We start from the raw sequence: 18,961 nt of genomic DNA on the forward strand, positions 1-18,961 counted from the left end.
TTGGCCTGCTGCTTGAGAGCTGACATTGAATCCACCTCAGCCTGTGAGTTGGAAATCATTGAAGTCGCTGCCTAATTCATAACTTATAAGTGATTAAACTTGTAAAGTATTTCGAGGCTATTACTTTCATTCATTTATTCCAAACAAACATTTGTTATTGAATGAATGGTGGCTTTGATATAAAAACACTATACAGGCATAACACCCTGGCAGCTTGTAGATAGCAATTTTTTTATTTGCTCTCCTAAAGGAATTTCATTACCAAATCCTCATGAGTCTTCAGCCTCAAGGAGAATAATCCTTTCCTTTGTCGGAGTTTTAAATTTAGAATAATCAGACAATAGTGAAGTATTCTGTTCAAAGCATTCCTTTTAGGCGACCCATCTATTATACACTGCTCTTAAGAAGAGATGAATTTGATTAGCATTGAACATTCAATGCAGGCTTTTTTTTTGCATAGCTAACACCAGGGAGAGATTTTTCTGAACGTTGTGCCTACTGTTTAATATGATTACACAGTCAACTTTTAATGATCTGTATTAATGGAACAGAAGCAGTGATATATATGTATACATATACATATATATGTACATATATATCACTGTTCCAAAATCATTTCTTTTGGCTTTGAATTGTTTTGTGATGCTTTTATTTACTCATGGTTTGCTTAGATAGTATTAAAGTTATATTACATTTTGTGCAGTCAGTTCTTTAGAGAAAGGGCAGTAGGAATGACCCAGGAGTTCACAAGAGGCTGAGGAAAAGTCCGCTGGAAGTTAAAACTTGATTACAGATAATATCCAGCACGAATGATCTGAAGACTGAGACTCTTGGTTATTCAATATTTTAAAAAAACCAACAATTCACTGCAGATGCAAAAGAAGATACATCAATCATGTACCAGATCTCTCTGAATGACATCTTATTTTTTCCCATCTTTTCTTTTGTATTTTAAAGTTTGCTGAAAGTGAATCTTTTAAAAATCCTACTCTGGTAACACTACCGCAATGTTAGTTTATGATCTTGAAAATGTGTTCTAGGTATCACGGAGGGGGAACAATGGGTAGAGGTGGACTGAGGGATGCTCATATTAATGTTTTAAATAATATCTCCTTTATTTGTGATGGTGGTTACTATGTGGTTACTCTCATCTTCGTGTTTATTCGTCTTGTGTTTAATGAGCAGCATTGTGAATGGGAGCCTTTGGGATTTGCAAAGTCTTCTCAGTTAAAAATATATTTCTGCATCCATACAGCAGGGTACCTGCTCTTCCTGCCATGTTTCAGCCTTCCTGTGGTTCATTTACCTGAGTGATGGGTGAAATTGCGTAGTTTGGGCCTGGAGAGGCAATGATGGCTGGCTCCTCACAGTCAGAGAAGTGCAGTGATGCTATGGTGTCAGGAAGGAAAGCAGATGTTGGCTATACCACTGGGTATGGGGCTAGCCCTGTTAAGTAGCCGGAGAGACTCTGCCTCAGCCTAGCCACCTACAGGTTGAAAGCTGTATTTCTTCTTATTGCTGGCTTGCCTACCTTTCTCCTGGCCAGGGAGGGCCCTGGTTGGCAGATGTTCTTATGCAGATGTACATGGCCACTTCCTTGCCCCCCAGCTGGACACCGAGTCAGGGACAGCTTTGGGAGGAGGGAGGTGTGGCTCTTGTATGAAGACTTGCCAGTCAGTGTTACTAATAAATGTCCTAAAGAAGATCCCCACATGGCAGCGACAGAGCTGACTTCACATTTGCCACACAGATGGTGCCACAAAGCCAGATGCCCTTGCTTACTGCCCCCCCCAACTCCATAGTTGCTGACTGTTTTGTCATTTGCATATCAGGAAGCCTTCAGCCTCTGTTGTCCTATGTCTGATCATCCTATGGAAGGGGATGAGAGAATGACTGTCTAAGCAGCTGCTGTGGATGTGGCCTGGGCTGTGTACTTTTACATACATCATTGAACTTTAGCCTCCTATTAACCTGACAGTGGTGTCTATGCCTCCTTTTATAGCCAGTGAACTTGAGGATCAAGTTATTACCACCCCGAGAAAAAGTCTACTTCTTTTATATATCTGGATTCTCTACTTACACACACACACACACACACACACACACACACACACACACACACACACATACACACACACAATGATACATCTAGCTTTGGAGTTTCAGGTAACAGTGAGTGTTTGGAAGGCTGTGATAACAATCATACCATGTTAGTGACCATTGCCTGCAGAGGAACAGGTTACTTGGTCGGCAGTCATCCATCCTTCTGAAGAACCAACTTGGCTTAGTTACCTAGATCCTGATCTGTCACCCTGTGTCTAGCACAGCTTAGAACCCAGCAGCTTCTTTTCACTCTCCCTCACCACAGATGTCATACTTTTAGCCCCATTAGTAAAAATTTGAACCCATACAGGGAACCCCAATAGTCCTCTCCCCGCCTTCTTTCTCACCATAGATTTAGCAATGCTGTATTTAGCCTTGGGGAAGATGTTCCCTTTTGCAATGAAAATAGCTTTCTGTGGTTTGTCGGGAAGTAGCAGTATTCTCGAATGTGTAAGATACTCTTTGAACATGGGAAGGAACACTTCTCTGAGTGGGTCTTGCTTCCCTGATGGTGCCCAGAACAAAAGGTGTGTGAACACATGCTTGGCAGGGCTAAGGGACAAGGCAGGGGGGCACATAATATGTTTCACACTTAGGCGATGTTGATGAAAAAGTTCCTTTGCAAAGTCCAAAAGAATTTTCTTCCCTCCACCGGAGGTGTTTCTAACCCCTAATTTGCCCATGATGCCACTGGGCAGGCTGATGTCCTCAGGGAAGGAGGTAGGGCGGGGGAGAGGGGGAAGAGGGGGGGAGAGGGGAGCTTCTCTATTCCCATAGGGTAGAGATAGAGCCAGCAGTGGGTCGCCTGTGAAATCAGGGAGCTGTTTTACCTGTCCAGCACCTGCCCAGGAGCACCCCAGATGTGAGAGTTAGCAGAGAGTAGGCAGGCTGTCCTCATGCTGGTCAGGAAAGAAAATACATCATTGTGATGGATGTGTGGGTGGGTGGTCCAGCTTGTTCCAACAGCTCCTTTACAAGATCTTATAATAAATGTTTAGCTTTCTTTGTGAGCTGAGCTTGCCAGATGAAGGTGGAGCCCTTGGTATTTGTTCTTATATCTGTGCTGTCTTTGCAGAGGACTGCCCGCTCCTATAACAAATGCTGTTGGGGTGCTGAATGCAATCTCTCTAAGATGCTGTGGGGAGGAAGTGGCTTCTGACCTCATGTCCCATAGGAGCTTAAAGGGAGATACAGGAGGACTAATTAGTTCCTCATTAAGCACTTAGAATGAGATACCATAATTCTTCTGAAAAGGTAGTCTAATCGCTGAATAAAAAGCCAGACATATTTTTCACATAACCTTTGAATACAAAGTCATTTTTAGTTTTTTTTTTGTTGTGGAAAAATGAGTGTATTTTAATGGGATCTTTACCTCTCAGTGTTACAAAAGGTTTTTTGTTTGTTTTGTTATGTTTTTTGCAATGTAATGTTTTAACATGGTTGCTGATCCTGAAAGCTGTTTTGTAATCTTGAGCTGCACCTGAGGTTACAGACCCATTTTCCCCCACTGTATTTGCAGGCATCCAGCATCAGATCCTAGATCTTCAAATAGATTCAGTCAGTTTGTTGTTGTTGTTTTACTTTTGAGTTAGGAGCCATATATATGTGCTTATATATATATGTATATATATTTCCCCCATGGTCGCCTCAAACTGGAGAGATCCTCCTCCCTTGGCCTCCTAGGTGATGAGTTCACAGGTGTAAACCATCCCACCCAGCTAAGGTGATGGTTAAAACCACACTTTAAATAGAAAATAAACCATGAGCATCTTCAGACTTTCCTGACCTCTCTCTCAGTACTGTCGAGCTAATGTGCATATGATCATATAAAATGATGCTTATTGAAATGAACTCCAAGAAATAGAGACAAGGTTTTTTAAAATTGTACTGTTTGCCTGCCTGCTGGCTTTCTTTCTTTCTTTCTTTCTTTCTTTCTTTCTTTCTTTCTTTCTTTCTTTCTTTCTTTCTTTCTTTCTTTCTTTCTTTCATCCCCTTTTCTTTCTTTCTTTCTTTCTTTCTTTCTTTCTTTCTTTCTTTCTTTCTTTCTTTCTTTCTTTCTTTCTTTCTTTCTTTCTTTCTTTCTTTTATCCCCTTTTGTCAACTTTTTTATTCCTGTACCCTTTGTCTTGTATGTAAATTTATCCGATTTGGGAAGATAAAGGGAAAGCACAGAAATGGTGGGAAAAAGGGCGAACCAATTCAGCAGTGCTACTCACTAGACACTATATTAAAAATGAACTACACAACTTAGGGAGGAGGGGAGATGGGAGGGGAAATACTGGGAGAGAATGAGGAAGGAGGTGACACTGTTCAAAAAAGAAATGTACTCATTACTTAAATTATGTAACTGTAACCCCTGTGTAAATCACCTTTATAATAAAAATTTTAAAGCCAGATTCCAGGGTGATTAAAGGAAGGCCTTATATAATTTACACAGTATGAAAATCTAGTCAGAGGCAACTTCAACTGAAACTCACCAAAGCATCCCAAACAGGCAACTTGACAGGTACTAACAGCTTGCTTGTTTTACTTGCTGTCACAGTCCATGTTCCAAAGACATCTGTTGTGCCTGTGAAAGCCTCTTAGGCTTCCTTCTTCCTCTCACCACCTGCCTTTCAGCCATTCCCTGCCTGGTGAGTTTACCCAGTAAGAAAGAGACCAGAATGGAGAAACAGCCCTAGCCAACCTCTAGTGTGTTTCCTGGTGCCATAGTCTCTTCTATGTGCCTTGATGAGGCCCAGCAGCCCTCTCCTCTCCATAGCCACTCTAGTAGCTGCCGTTGTGTAGGGCCAGCCTTCACAGTCCTAGTGTAGTGACAGACTTAGTATATTTCTTTGCCTCTCCTCATCCTCTTTGTGTGCTGACTTTGTACTCCATCACAGCCAGGGCTACTGGCATGCCTGGAGGAATAAGGATATGTTAACAAGCTGATTTGGAGCCAAGATCAAACATTAAAGAGCCCCAAGTTCTGACCTAGATCTTATGGATAGGGAAGAATCTTTTCCCACCAGGCCAAGATCTGGCAAAACCTAATTACCAAGGTTCTTACTTTTGTTGTTAGAAAGACGCTGAGGCTTTCTTTATCAACTCTAGCTCTCTGTACCTTCTGCTTCTCTCTCATAGTGGAGGAAACAAATTTTTTTTTCACAGTTTTGGATACTTGAAAAACAGCATAGGAGGTGAGCAGTTCGAGGTTCTGCATGCTTCCTTTAATACCTAACGTCGCTGCATGATAAATAAAGCTCTAGAGAACCTTCATACTATTTACTCTGTCCATCCCAAGTCATTTGTTAATGGTGTTTTCAAAGGTGGGGGGAAGGTAAAATAAACATATTTTAGGAAATGCCTCATTTGTTATATTTGATAATGAATGAGGTATAAACTCTCCAGCATGTGAAAGAGCTGTAGAGGATATTGATTTCTTTGTGAGCCTACAAAAAACAAAAGTAGAAGCTTTTGATCAAATAGGTTGTTTTCTAATTCTGAAATAATTGATTGGTTAGAAAAATTATGGGGTGTTCACTGCTGGTGGGAGTATCGATTGATGTGGTCACTTGGAAATTTTGGACACTGTTGAGTAACAGTGAATGTTCATATAATGATGGCTAAGCAGCCCCCAGGGAAGTTTGTGCTTACATGTATTATTTCTAATGGACACAGCATGTTTCCAACAAAAGAAAAAAAAAACAACAACTGAAAGCTGAAAAAAAAATCTTGACGTCCATCAATACAGGGAAATATATATATTCACACTGGGAAGCTGTTAAAAGAAACACTGAGATGAGTTAAATTTAACAAAGTCTACTTGAGTAAGAAAAATGGCTCTAAAACTGGGCGGCATTCCAGAACTAAGATGATTTGGATTGCTCCATCTCTCCCCCTTATCCCTCACCCCCCTCCATATATAAAGGTTTTATTTATAGCCAGAGAAAAAGATGAGTTATACAGCAACAATCTTATTGGCTATGTCAGCAGTGACCTTATATGGCTGTTGCCTAATCAGCTGATGGGCTGTGATTGGCTGAGACTCAACTTCTGTGATTGGCTAAGAATTCCTTGGTTATAACAATATACTCAAAGATTAGGTTATAAAGTCTTTACATATTAAGTTAAGGTACAGTTTACTATGTTCATACATTGCTTTGGGTCATACTTTACCATCCAAGTTCAGAGAAGGAGTTGAGCCAAAATTATTTCAGTTTAACAGGACAACAGAATATTATGCAACAATAGGGAAGAACAAATTACAACCACCTGAAAATAATATATTTGAGAAACATTACTGTTTAGGAAAATGCATTACAAAGGACTACCATATGACTGGATCATTTATAAAATCTAAAATCAAGCAAAATTGGCCAAACGTCAGTAGCTGATGCCTGCAGTCATAGCCAATTCAGAAGGCAGTAATCTGAGGATTGTGATTTAAAGCTGGGTGGAGCAGAAAAGTATGTCTGACTCCAAAATAGTAGCAATAAGCTGAGCAGGAGGCATGGCTAAAGAAGTAGAGTACCAGCTAAGCAAGTGGGAAGCCTTGTACTGAAGAAAACAAAAGCCAAGCAAATTATACAGTATGCTTTAGGAAGTAACACAAACAAAATTTGGGATAGCAGTTGCCCTGGGAAAGGGAGGATATTTTAGAAAGTCACAAATAAAATTAATCAAGTCAAGAATGGTTCTTAAATCAGGTGCTCAACCTATGAGTGTTCCAAACTGTTAGCTTATGTATTATATTCATATTGCATGCATTCCTTTTTTGCAGGTCTCAAATTGCACATAGCACAAATATTCTTTTTTTTATTATTCTTTTTTTTTTTTTTCCGGTCGTGGGGCCTGAACTCTGGGCCTGGGCGCTGTCCCTCAGCTCTTCAGCTCAAGGCTAGCACTCTACCACTTGAGCCACAGCGGCACTTCCGGCTTTTTTCTTTTTGCTTATGTGGTGCTGAGGAATGGAACCCAGGGCCTCAGGCATGCAAGGCAAGTGCTCTACCACTGAGCCACCTTCCCAGCCCAGCACAAATATTCTTAAAATTGTAGCATCGTTGAGCATTTTCCCTTCTTGCTCCCATTTTTTCTTCTTTTTTATGAGCTATTTAAAAAACTTTATTTTATTGTAAAGATGCTGTGCAGAGGGGTTACAATTACGTGAATAAGGTAATGAGTAGATTTCTTGTCGAGCATTGTTGCTCCCTCCTTTTGTTTTTCTCCTACTATCCCTTCCCCCCAACCCCCCCCCACCAACTCCCCAGCCCCTGAAGTTGTAAAGTTCATTTCCAACATAGTGTCTTGTGAGTCTCATTGTTGCAACGGCTCATCTTGTGTCCTTGTTTCAGCATTTTGTTATTCCCCTTCCCCTTCCCAAATTAGATCAATGAAAAACAAGATGCAAGATACCAAAATCAAATACAATGACAACAGGGATATACCATAGCGGGAAGAACCTACAACAGAAACAAAGAAAGTCACATAGTATGTTACCTCTTACATACCGGCCTCCATCATCTTCAGATCACTCAGGGATGGTGAAATCCCTGGGCTCACTTGGGTGGCAATGCTTATAGAAAGACAGTAATAGACAAGTGGAACCAGATAGAGAGGTTAGGATGCCTGTCTACAATCCAAAGCTCAAAGCCCAAAGCCCAAAGCCAAGAAATCTTGGAACATAGAAGAAAGAAAAATCCACAGAATAAGGCTCAATGACCTCTTTGAAAAATCCATGTGTATTGTCCCAACAATGACTCATACTTGTGAATGTAGACCAGGCTGAATTTGGTAATTATGAGAAACTTGTTCTTTTTTCTGCCCACTGTTCTTTTCTGAGCAACATGGGCCTTTGGAGTGAGGTAGGAGTTGGCATGTGTGTGGTGTGATGATGTCATATGTACGCAGATGGGCAGATGGGCAGATGGTCATGGGCTCAAAGGTTGTCTTGAAAAAATCCAAGGCAGCTCTGTAAGAACTTGGTTGATGTGGGAATAAGAACTGGAGAAGTGGAAAATGGAAATCAGGGCTGGTGTTCTGTTCCTTGGCGGTACTGCTTTTTGTTGCTGTCACTCCTCACCCTCAACGTACTGGCCAGTATTAGGAAGCAGAACAAAGCTGCCCGTGGAATTTATAACTCCTTCATGGCTTGCTGACTCAAGGAAGGTGGGGCATGCGAGGGTTATGGAGGAGACGGTGTCTTCTTCGCCATTTCTATACAGTGAGTGCATGAGACCAACACCTAACTCATACTTTCCTTGAGAACACTCAGAGACCCCTGTGTTAACTTAGTATTTGCAGATGAATTCTCAGACAGGAAAAGGTACAGCATGTCTGTTTTTTTTTTTTTTTTTAAAAAAAAACCAGTTTCAACAGCTTTTATGTAATGCTCATGCATCTGGAAGTGAGAATGTTAAAAGTTTCATTTCACTAAAAATGGAAAAAATAATTATACTTTAACCTTTAACTTTAACTCACCACAAGAGGCCTTTGGGGAGTACCAATGTGTGTGTGTGTGTGTGTGTGTGTGTGTGTGTACACATTCAATGTGTGTTTACTGTGAACACATTATGTCCCAAGAGCTATGTAGGTTGTTATGAAAAATGCAGTGGTCTGGTGAGGGTGTCTAATAAGCTCATAGACTAGAGAAATGAGAGGGGGTAAAATACAGTACACGTGGGAATGTATCACAAAGGAAGTAATACCCAAGCCCAAGTGAAGGGACACATAACAAGAAAGAATAAGAAGGACATTCCCCACCAAAGGACCAAAGCAAGTCAAGATGAATTTTTCCCGATGGCTAAAATTTCACCAGATTTCATGGCACGCACACATGGGTCCTCCTGATGATAACATCAATGGTGAATCCACATAAAAATTGTCGAATTAAGGATTTTGTGGGTAGCTTCATCTATTCTACCCTCTTATTTTGTGTTGCAAAGAACATTATATTTACACACTGTTCAGACACTCGTAGTATTGTAACCAATGAAGAGAACCATGATTCAGTTTAACTGTGACTTCATATTCTTGACGGAAAACAATTGGAAGTTAGGAAGTTAGTTTTCCTGGCACATATTTTCATGTAATTCTAAGCGCCTCTGAGAAGAGGGTTGAGCCCCAGTCAGAAATCTGACATGCTTTGTTGTTTGTCATTTATCACCGAGATGAGGTGAATTGAGAATGGAAATGTCACAACGTAATACTGTTGGCAGCATGTACTTTGATAGCGCACAGTATGTCTAAAAGACATTTATATATTGACTGTATGAAAGAGAGAGAATAATATCATAGTGTTGTAAGTGTGCTTTGTTGCTGAGCCCACTGTGCACAACTACTGTTATGTTCTGGTAGCATTATAAATCACTTACATGATTTTTTTTCAAAACACTGTTGCAAAGTAACCTTGCCTCCTTGTCCTCTCTGCTTAGTCAATTTTATTAAATTACTGCAATTCTAAGTCAGAGTCATACCTGTCTGCTGTTCATTCAAACAGTTGATGGCAAATCCATTAGACAAATCCTTAGTACTTATTTATAAAGTCCCTTCACTCTGTACAGTAATTCAAAGAAATAGATGAATATGGATCTCTATGTTGGGTTTTAAGCAAAAGAAATGATGTAGATTAGGTCAGGCATTGGTGGCTTATGCCTGTAATCCTAGGTATTTAGGAGGCTGGAATTGGAGATCATGGTTCAAAGCCAGCCAGAAAAGGAAAGTCCATAAGACTCTTATCTCCCATTAGCCTGCAAAAAGCTGATAGTAGAGATGTGGCTCAAGTGGTAGAATGTCTGTGGGAAAAATGCCAAGCGTACTAAAAGAAAAAAAGTAAATAAAATCTTTACCTTAAAAAACAAAAGTCAAGCCCCAGTACAGGCAACAAAATAACAATACCACCAATAATAATAACAATATAAAAATAATATAGAATAAATATTTAAAATAATTATAGCTAAATATTGCAAAAGAAATGCAAATCAAAACAACATTGAGATATCACCTCACCCCAGTTAGAATGGCTATAATCAAGAACTCTTAGAACAACAGATGCTGGAGGGGATGTGGACAGAAGGGAACCTTCTGTATTGTTGGTGCGAATGTGAACTTGTTCAACCACTTTGGAAAGCAGTATGGAGGTTCCTCAAAAGACTCCACATAGAGCTCCCCTATGACCCAGCAATCCCACTTTTGGGATTACAAACAAGACCACACTAAAGCTACCAGCGCAACTATGTTTAATGCAACATTATTTACCATAGCTAAGATATGGAACCAATCCAGATGCCCCTCAGTAGATGAATGGATCAAGAAAATGTGGTATATATAACAATGGAATTCTATGCCTCCATCAGAAAGAATTTGTTAGGAAATGGAAAGACTTGGAAAAAATTATATTAAGTGAAGTAAGCCAGGTCCAAAGAAACATAGGTCCCATGGTTTCCCTTATTTGCAATAGCTAGTATATGTCTGTGACAAACAGAAAAGGTCAGATAAGTTGATTTAGGTGAAATGAACCCCAAGATAAGTATTCAAATTTTTTTTTCTTTCTTGCTATTGTTTCTAACATATTTATAAGATGATTTCTTTGTGGTTTGTATGTCCCTCCTCCACGGTATAACCCCTACTTTCATTGTATTTGATGTTGGTATAATTTGTGGAGGGGAAGGACAAAAACAAATTGTTTAAATAGGGATACAGGTGGACCCATTGAAACAATGAGATGTACAAGTTGTTATGTTGAAAAACGAACTTTACAACTTTGGCCGGGCGGGGGTGTGGGGGTGTGTGGGGGAGGCAACAATGCTTGATAAGAAATGTACTTATTACCTTGCCCATGTAATTGTAACCCCTCTGTGCGGTATTTTCACAATAATTTTTTTTAATGCAGCACATAAATAGCAATATTTGTGATTTCTTTCATTCAATCTTACAGAGAATTTTTGGACATAAAGATTTCTGTTAATGCCTTTGCCCCTCCATAGGAAGACTACAGATTATCCAAATAGTAGACTGACCTTCAGGTTAGTGACTAAAACTCTTGGTAGTCTGGAGGGTTTTTTGAGTCTCTTTCTAGCAGCTTTCAATGGCCTTACAGAGATAATCATGCTAATAATGTTTGAAAAAATTAGCAACTAAAACTGTCATATTTGAAGCATAAACTTAAAAACTTGATTGCCTTAACAATAATAATGAGAGAGAGAGAGAGAGAGAGAGAGAGAGAGAGAGAGAGAGAGAGAGAGAGAGAGAGAGAGAGAGATCATGCAAAGGCTGTTTCTCTTTTTTGTGACTTTAGCTAATGTTAATTGAGGCCACAAAAGCTGCTGAACTCAGTGGGAATCTTGTTTTTATAATTACAGGTTCAAGTGTCTTACATTGAGTTTCTCCTGTCACCTATTGTACTCAAGCAAAATCTGTGGGAAAAGCTCTACTGGGAAGGGGCCGATTGCTTCTGGTCTCCAGTGGATGAAAGCAGATGGTATCGGTAAATATCTTGAGTCGCTAACCAAAAATGATTATCATTTAGCTGTGTTTAGTGGTGGGCTATATTAATAGCTCTTCACACACACACACACACACACACACACACACACACACACACACACACACACACACACACATACATGTTCACACATATGGAATGAGTGTATATCTACCTGGCCAGTATTAACCTTGTATTTATTCTTCCTGTCTCTTGATAAAACTAGAACTGTTGAGCCAGGCATTGTTGGCTCCTGTCTGTCATTCTAGCTATTCAGGAAGCTAAGATTCACAGGACCAAAGTTTGAGTTCAAATCCTGGTAACACACACACACACACACACACACACACACACACACACACACACACACACACACACACACACACACACACACACACACACACACACACACACACACACACACACACACACACACACAGAATAGAACTGTTGCTTTTATAGTGGGAAAGAGATAACTTCTACTTATTTTGAGATCACCAATTAGGATAGATGACAAGGCATTGGTAAGAAATGGAGAATTCTGAAGGAATATTCGTCGGCACCAACAATCAGAGAGTCGTCATAAAAATATATAGTCCGCTAACTTTCATTATTCTTAACAGCATTGTTTTATAGCAGTAGATTTTTTTTATACAACAGAATTTTTTGGGGGGGTGGGGATTGGTCATGGGGCTTGAACTCTGGGCCTGGGCACTGTCCCTCAGCTCTTCAGCTCAAGGCTAGCGCTCTACCACTTGAGCCATAGTGCCACTTCCAGTTTTCTGGTGATTAATTAGAGATAAGAATCTCACAGACATTCCTGCCAAGGATGGCTTTGAACCACAATTCTCAGACCTCAGCCTTTTGAGTAGCTAGGATTACAGGGTTGAGCCACTGACGCCCGGCTTACAACAGAATTTTTATGGTTCTATTCTACACCAGTGAATAAATATCCTACCGTTCATTCAGCTGATCTCCTTAATCTGGCTATTGCGTCATTTATAATGTTTTTGCTTTTATGCTGCCAAGATATTCTTGTAGTTCTATGCTAGTTTCCAATATTAATGGCTTCTTTAGCATAATTGTCTATCATCAGCAAATTGCTAAATTGGAGAGATTTTTTTTCTGGTTTTAAGATTTTTGATACTTGTTGCCAAATTATTATCCAGTAGTTATTTCAGTTTCTATTTCCATTTGAAATCCGTGAGAATATCTACGTACACACCCTTTTCCAGGGCTGACAATTCTAAAAACTAGAATTCTTTGCCAGTTGATCGTAAGAAATAGTGTCTCCCTATGTGCGCATACGTGCGTGTGGGTGCTGAGTGCTTGCATGCGCAGAATGGAGAGCATTTATTTTGTACGTCATACTGTTTTGAAGAACCTTCCTCTTGTAGACAGTAGCAGACTTGAAACTTAGCAGATTTTGACATTTGAGAAGTAGTACTAAATCGAGGAGGAGTGGAAGAGCCCTAGGGAATTTTAAGTTCTTCCTTTTTGGCCAAGTATTTTTAGACAGTTGTGAAATAACTGGATAGCAATAATTTTCCAATGGAAAACACTTCTTTTGTTGTGCTTAAAAAGAGTAAGAATGCATTCAACAAAAAGCCTTCATGCATCTGAAGTTTAAGCTCCTCCTGAGCTTAAAGGAGGTATATACATGTGAATGTATGGATACTTTTATATGTGTCAAGTGTTGGGAACAAGATCAAATGTAATTACAATCAGCCTGTAGAATGAATTGGTTTCAGGTCCCACTGGATGAGGCTGCAGGTCCAGAATGCCTGGGCACAGACTCCCTCCCCACTCTTGCCTCCAGTTGTCACATAAAACAAGTAAATGCAGATAAACATAGTACCCATCTCATGGGTGTTGCTTCAAATAAATACAATGACATGTGTAAAGCTGTGAAAGTCTTGTGGCAAGAAAACGTCCAACAATGCACCAAAATGATCATGATAGATGTCACCAAGTATAATTCCAGTCTGGGAGAATTATTCTGCTCCTTCTTTCTCCTCCTTTTCTTTCTCTCTGGTGTCTAAAAGAATGTCACAAACTTCTGAATGACTTGCATTAACACCCAATGAGTACATGTTCTGGGCAGGCTACCTGATTGATACCTTCAAGTCAGAGACTCAAAGCAACATTAGAACTCTGAACTCACAGCCCTGTCACCTGACTGGGGGCACGTAGGGATGAGCTCTGTGTGAGACCAGAGTTCCATTCTCACCCAGGCTGCCTCTCTCCTGGGTGGGACCACAAATGTCTGGCATTAGATGAGCTTGTAAGTGTCTTGTGAGCCACAGAAGGAGTGTTTTCAAGTTTCTGGCACCGTACATGAGCTGACTCAGCTGATTCCTCTCTCGTTCCTATTACTAAAAATGTTTCATTTCACTAAGTAAGTGAATGAACAAGAAGATAGAGTAAGAGACCCTCAGCTCTTAGACAATTTGGACTTTGTCCGACATAAGCCCCAAAGGGAAACTGGTGTTTTAAATCCTTCACCCCTTTGGCTACATCTGAAGATTGAAAAGTGAAAAGGAGAATAAGGGTCAAAGAAGGGTTTAGACTTTGGGAAGCCAATACAAGGAGACTGGACAACTTTAGCTAATGCCTTACAAATGGTTTCCCATGGAGCCAGCCTGCATGTGTGTGTAGATGCTGCATTCATTCCAATCTGAATTTCCTGTCTAATTGGAATAGCTCTGTATTTCTCAGTAAAAGAAGGGAACATCTGAATTCCCAATTAAGACATTTTAGTCTAAGAATGCCTCTTTAATGGGTCATAAACTATTCTCCTATAAGTGATTCTGAGGATGAATAAGAAAATACAAGTTGGGTCCATACACATATGAGTATTAATTCAACAAAATGAATGTTTGTAGGAGAGAGGACAGCAAATACATCGGCAAATATAGGTCAGAAACAGAGTTTCTAATGTTCTTTCAGATTCCAGTGAGGCCCTTTCTGAGTGTGGGTAGAAAGGCCGAGTGTAACTGCAGTGAGAATGGAAATAACACAGCCATACGGAACACTGAGTATTTGGAGAGCACTTAGCTTCTTCCTCCTCCACTCCAGAATCAGTACACTCAAACAGAGAGAAAGAAACTATTCTCTAGCTGTGGGTTGCTGGCTGGTGTGCAGAAACACAGACGTGTTGATTCTCAAAGGCTTATCAGAGTACATTTCTCTAGGGAGGCAGGAAAGGAGACAATATTATTTGAGCATTTCCAGCAGTGCTGTTGTCACCAGCGTTTAGTTGTCTCCATTCCTTAAGCCTAGTTGTCCAAACCGTGTTTGTAGTCTTGCAGGAGAACTATCTGCAAGACCAGGCCAAAACATTTCTGAGTCTGAATTACTCGGACTCCATGGGAAACTTTAGGAGACTCTAAGAGGTGGACAGTAGAGAATTAAATGACAACTTTTGAATTGTGACAAATGGAGACAGTATCTTTCCACTCCAGTCTCATTCAGTCATTCACCACTCATTTATTCATTTAGCTAATGCTCCCTTAAGGGCTAATTTTTCTGTTATACTACAAGGCTTTGGAAACACAGATTGGGTCAGGCCAGCATGGGCCCAGAGACCTTGTCTCCAAAATAACCAATATATAAAAAGCTGGCAGAGTGGCTCTGTAATAACTTAACTATACAGTTGTGTACCAATATAACTAACTTTAGTTAACTTTAATTTTAGGTTCCAGATGATAGTAGTCTCACTAGCTGTCACCTCTTGGTCAGTTTACTAATTGGAATCCTTTTCAGCTTGGTTTGTGAGATTTAACTTTCTTCCCTCCTTTTCTGAATCTGTGTAGGTCTTTTAAAGAATAGAATCAATGGGAGATTTCTTTTTATCTCCTTGGGCCTTCAACATAGGTTTTGCAGATGCTACATTTCTGGTTTTAGATTTACCCTATATGATGGGTCCTTCCTGTCAACCGCCCTGTTTTGTGGCTCAAGCATCTATTATGGAAAAGCCAGACATGTTTCCTTCTCTTGACAGGCCAATATTGGTTTTTCTATGCCACTCTACTACTGCCAACACACACACACACACACACACACACACACACACACACACACACACACACACACACACACACACACACACACACACACACAGACACACACACCCCTGTAGTTCATTTCAGTTCATTCTGGAATACAGGGCCTTTTCCCACTTACATTTCCATGGCTAAGAAAACCTATCTTGTTATACATAAAATAATCTAAAATAGAGATCTTCCCCCAAAATGACCTTGAACAGAAGTATGCTCTCCCCTTTTCCTCTGAACTTCATTCAATTTGGATATAGCATCCATAATTCAGAGCCAGTTTGAAGGAAGGCAGCATTTTAAGGTACTTAATGATGTTTTTGTGGTAAAAGGAAAAAGATGGAGAGTCAAATGCTCAAGAGAGTACATAGCATTTTATCTGTAGCTTTTCTAAACTATTTTGAAGCACATTAAGTTTCTAAACAGAATTTACCAGCCATTGGTGTGAAACATTTTACTTTTTAAAAGCTTCATAAATAGTAGGATTTATGGTAGCAGTGTGGAAATATTCACATAGTTGTGATAACTTTTATGAAATAAGGTAGAATACTTTGTCATGATGGAATAGAACATGTTCAAATGTGTGTGTAACTGAAGCTTACTGTTTTATGTTTCCATCTTGGGGCCCTAAGTCAAGTGCTGTGGGCTCCCTCCCCCAATCCTCTAATACACTGCTGTTGGCTTATGGTTGTGTCAACCATGAGCAAGAGAATGCTGACACAACTCTTCTCAAAGTGACAGGATTCTTTGGTACTTTGTGAATTACACCATGTTCTCTCAGTGTTTATCAAATGAAATGAAACTTTTGATGTATTTTCTTTTTTTATTGTAAAAATACTGTACAGAGGGGTTACATGAGCAAGGTAATGAGTACATTTCTTATCCAGCATTGTTGCCTCCTCCTTTGTTTCCCCTTACCATCCCTACACTCCCATCTCTCCCCCACCATCCCCTCCCTCCCCACCAAAGTTGTAAAGTTTGTTTTTTGACATAGCATCTTGTACATTTCATTGTTGCAATGGATCCACCTGTATCCCTATTTAAACAATTTGCTTTTTCCCTTCCCCTCCCCAAATTATACCAACCAACATCAAATACAGTGAAAACAGGGGTTATACCATGGAGGAGGGACATACAAACCACAAAGAAATCATCTTATAAATATGTTAGAAACAATAGCAAGAAAGAAAAACCACTTGAGTCCTTATCTTGGGGTTCATTTCACCTAACATCAATTTATCTGACCTTTTCTGTTTGTCTCAGACATATACTAGTTATTGAAAATTAGGGAAACCATGGGACCTATGTTTCTTTGTGCCTGGCTTACTTCACTTAATATAATTTTTTCCAAGTCTTTCCATTTCCTAACAAATGGGGCAATGTCATTCTTTCTGATGGAGGCATAGAATTCCATTGTGTATATATACCACATTTTCTTGATCCATTCATCTACTGAGGGGCATCTAGGTTGGTTCCATATCTTAGCTATGGTAAATAATGCTGCATTAAACATTGTTGTGCTGGTAGCTTTAGTGTGGTCTTGTTTGTGATCATTTGGGTAAATGCCCAAAAGTGGGATTGCTGGGTCATAGGGGAGCTCTATGTGGAGTCTTTTCTAAGTGGAATGATGAATATTCTAACTCCCATCCTTCCTTCCTTCTTTTTATTCTTCCTTTTATTCTTCTTTTTTTGGCAGGACTAGGTTTTGTTTTCATGGCATTGTACTTGCTAGGAAAATAAGAAGTCTACCACTTGAGCCCCACCCAGCCGTTTTGGTTTTAGTTTGAGTTTTATACAGGGTCCCGATTTTTGTCAAAATATTACAGGTGTGGGTTATGATACCTAGCCTAAGTATTCTTGCCATTTTAATTTTTTTAGTAGTACTGGGGATTGATCTCAGGGCCTTGTACAGGGGTTCTACTATGCTCACAGCTTTTTATACTTGCTATTGTTCATGTAGGGTCTTACTTTTCTTGCCTGGACTGGCGGAACTCCATACTTTTTGTTGTTGGGATGGAATTTCATGAACTTTTTGCCTGAGTTATCCTCAAACTGTGACCCTCCTGATCTTTACCTATCCACTAGTTAGGATTACAAGTCTGAGCCACCAGGCTTCCATCTCTAATAGAGATAGAAGGGAAATTGAAGGTCATTTAGACCCTTCTCTCCCTAACTCAGGAGATGCCACCCAGCATCATTAATACATTTCATGGAGCCAGTACTCAGTGTTTTTTTTTTAAATCCATTATTTGTTGAAATGTCCCGTTCTTGTAGGATTTTAAAGTAATGTACCAAACATCTTAAGAGTAATGTTTTAGGTTTGGGTTTTTGTTTGTTTGTTTGTTTTTAGGTTTTCTTTATACCAAAGTTTTAACTCAGGGTTGTTCATTGCCTACTTCCTTGGCTGTTGCTCTACCCCTTCAGCCATACCTCCAATCCAGTTTTTTGCTGGTTATTTTGCAGATGGAATCTTGAAGACATTTGAACCATGCTCCTCTGAATCTCAGCCTCCCTAGTAGCTAGGATCAGTGATGTATTAAATGCACTGGCACCTGGTACTTTGCCTTTGTATTTTGCTTTGTTTTATTTTTAGCTAGCAGAAAGAATTCTATGCCAGGCAGTACTATCAAAAAGATCATTTCTTCAGATTAAATGCAAAGTTTGTCACTAATCTTTCTTTAGGCTTTCACTAAATGTCTTAGTGAAATTTGGAAGGGGAGTTTCTATGACTTGGCAGTTACATTGTGTTCCTCCTATTTTTGAAAAAATGTTAATTCCTGTCTCTCCCAATTCTCTCTCTCTCTCTATCTCTCTTTAATACAATAGGGGCAATGGGTCACTATGAATTATACACTTTGCCTAAGAATATATGGTAGTTCATAGGAAATGTTCCATGCACACTGGCTGTTACTACCAGGTCTTTTTCTCCTACTCAATACTCTGTATTTTTTGTTTGTTTGATTTGGTTTAGTTTTGGTGGAGATTCTCTTAAGTATCTAAAATAGATAAATATAACCACATGAAACAAGTTCGGTGCTGGAGAAGTAGGGCTATTGTTGGCCTCTGTGTCAGAGATGTGATCCTCTGAGCATGGCTGCGGGAGAGCCCAAGTTCAAGTGGAACGCCTTTGGACTTGAGAATCAGAAGGACTTTGAACAGGTGCTCAGCGATGCTGTGTGGACAGAATGCATTGTTCTCCAAGGTTTTTTTTACTTCCAAAAATGATCATATTCCCTCCTTGATGTTTTAAGAATTGGAAGCCCTGGGAGAAACACAGAATCTCTGTAAATTCACCATGTCTGTTCCTATTCCCTCAGTGCATTTTATTGAGTATGTGTTGACT

The 18,961-nt window shown here is 39.8% G+C and overlaps 1 protein-coding gene across 7 annotated transcripts in view; it reads left to right on the forward strand.

Annotated features, from left to right (window-relative positions):
• Atxn1 (ataxin 1) overlaps positions 1-18,961 on the forward strand; it is a 414,394-nt gene that overhangs the window by 156,142 nt on the left and 239,291 nt on the right. For 6 of the 7 annotated variants that reach the window (XM_070024519.1, XM_070024520.1, XM_070024521.1 and 3 more), the window contains one exon: positions 11,442-11,566. The exons of the other annotated variant lie outside the window; for it this stretch is intronic. The gene's annotated coding sequence lies outside the window, so the exon portion shown is untranslated. The remainder of the gene's footprint in view (positions 1-11,441; positions 11,567-18,961) is intronic. 7 annotated transcript variants of the gene reach the window in all.

This window comes from Dipodomys merriami, unplaced genomic scaffold (genome assembly GCF_024711535.1).
Source record: "Dipodomys merriami isolate MVZ:Mamm:240054 unplaced genomic scaffold, mDipMer1.0.p SCAF_16, whole genome shotgun sequence".
Taxonomy (NCBI): domain Eukaryota; kingdom Metazoa; phylum Chordata; class Mammalia; order Rodentia; family Heteromyidae; genus Dipodomys; species Dipodomys merriami.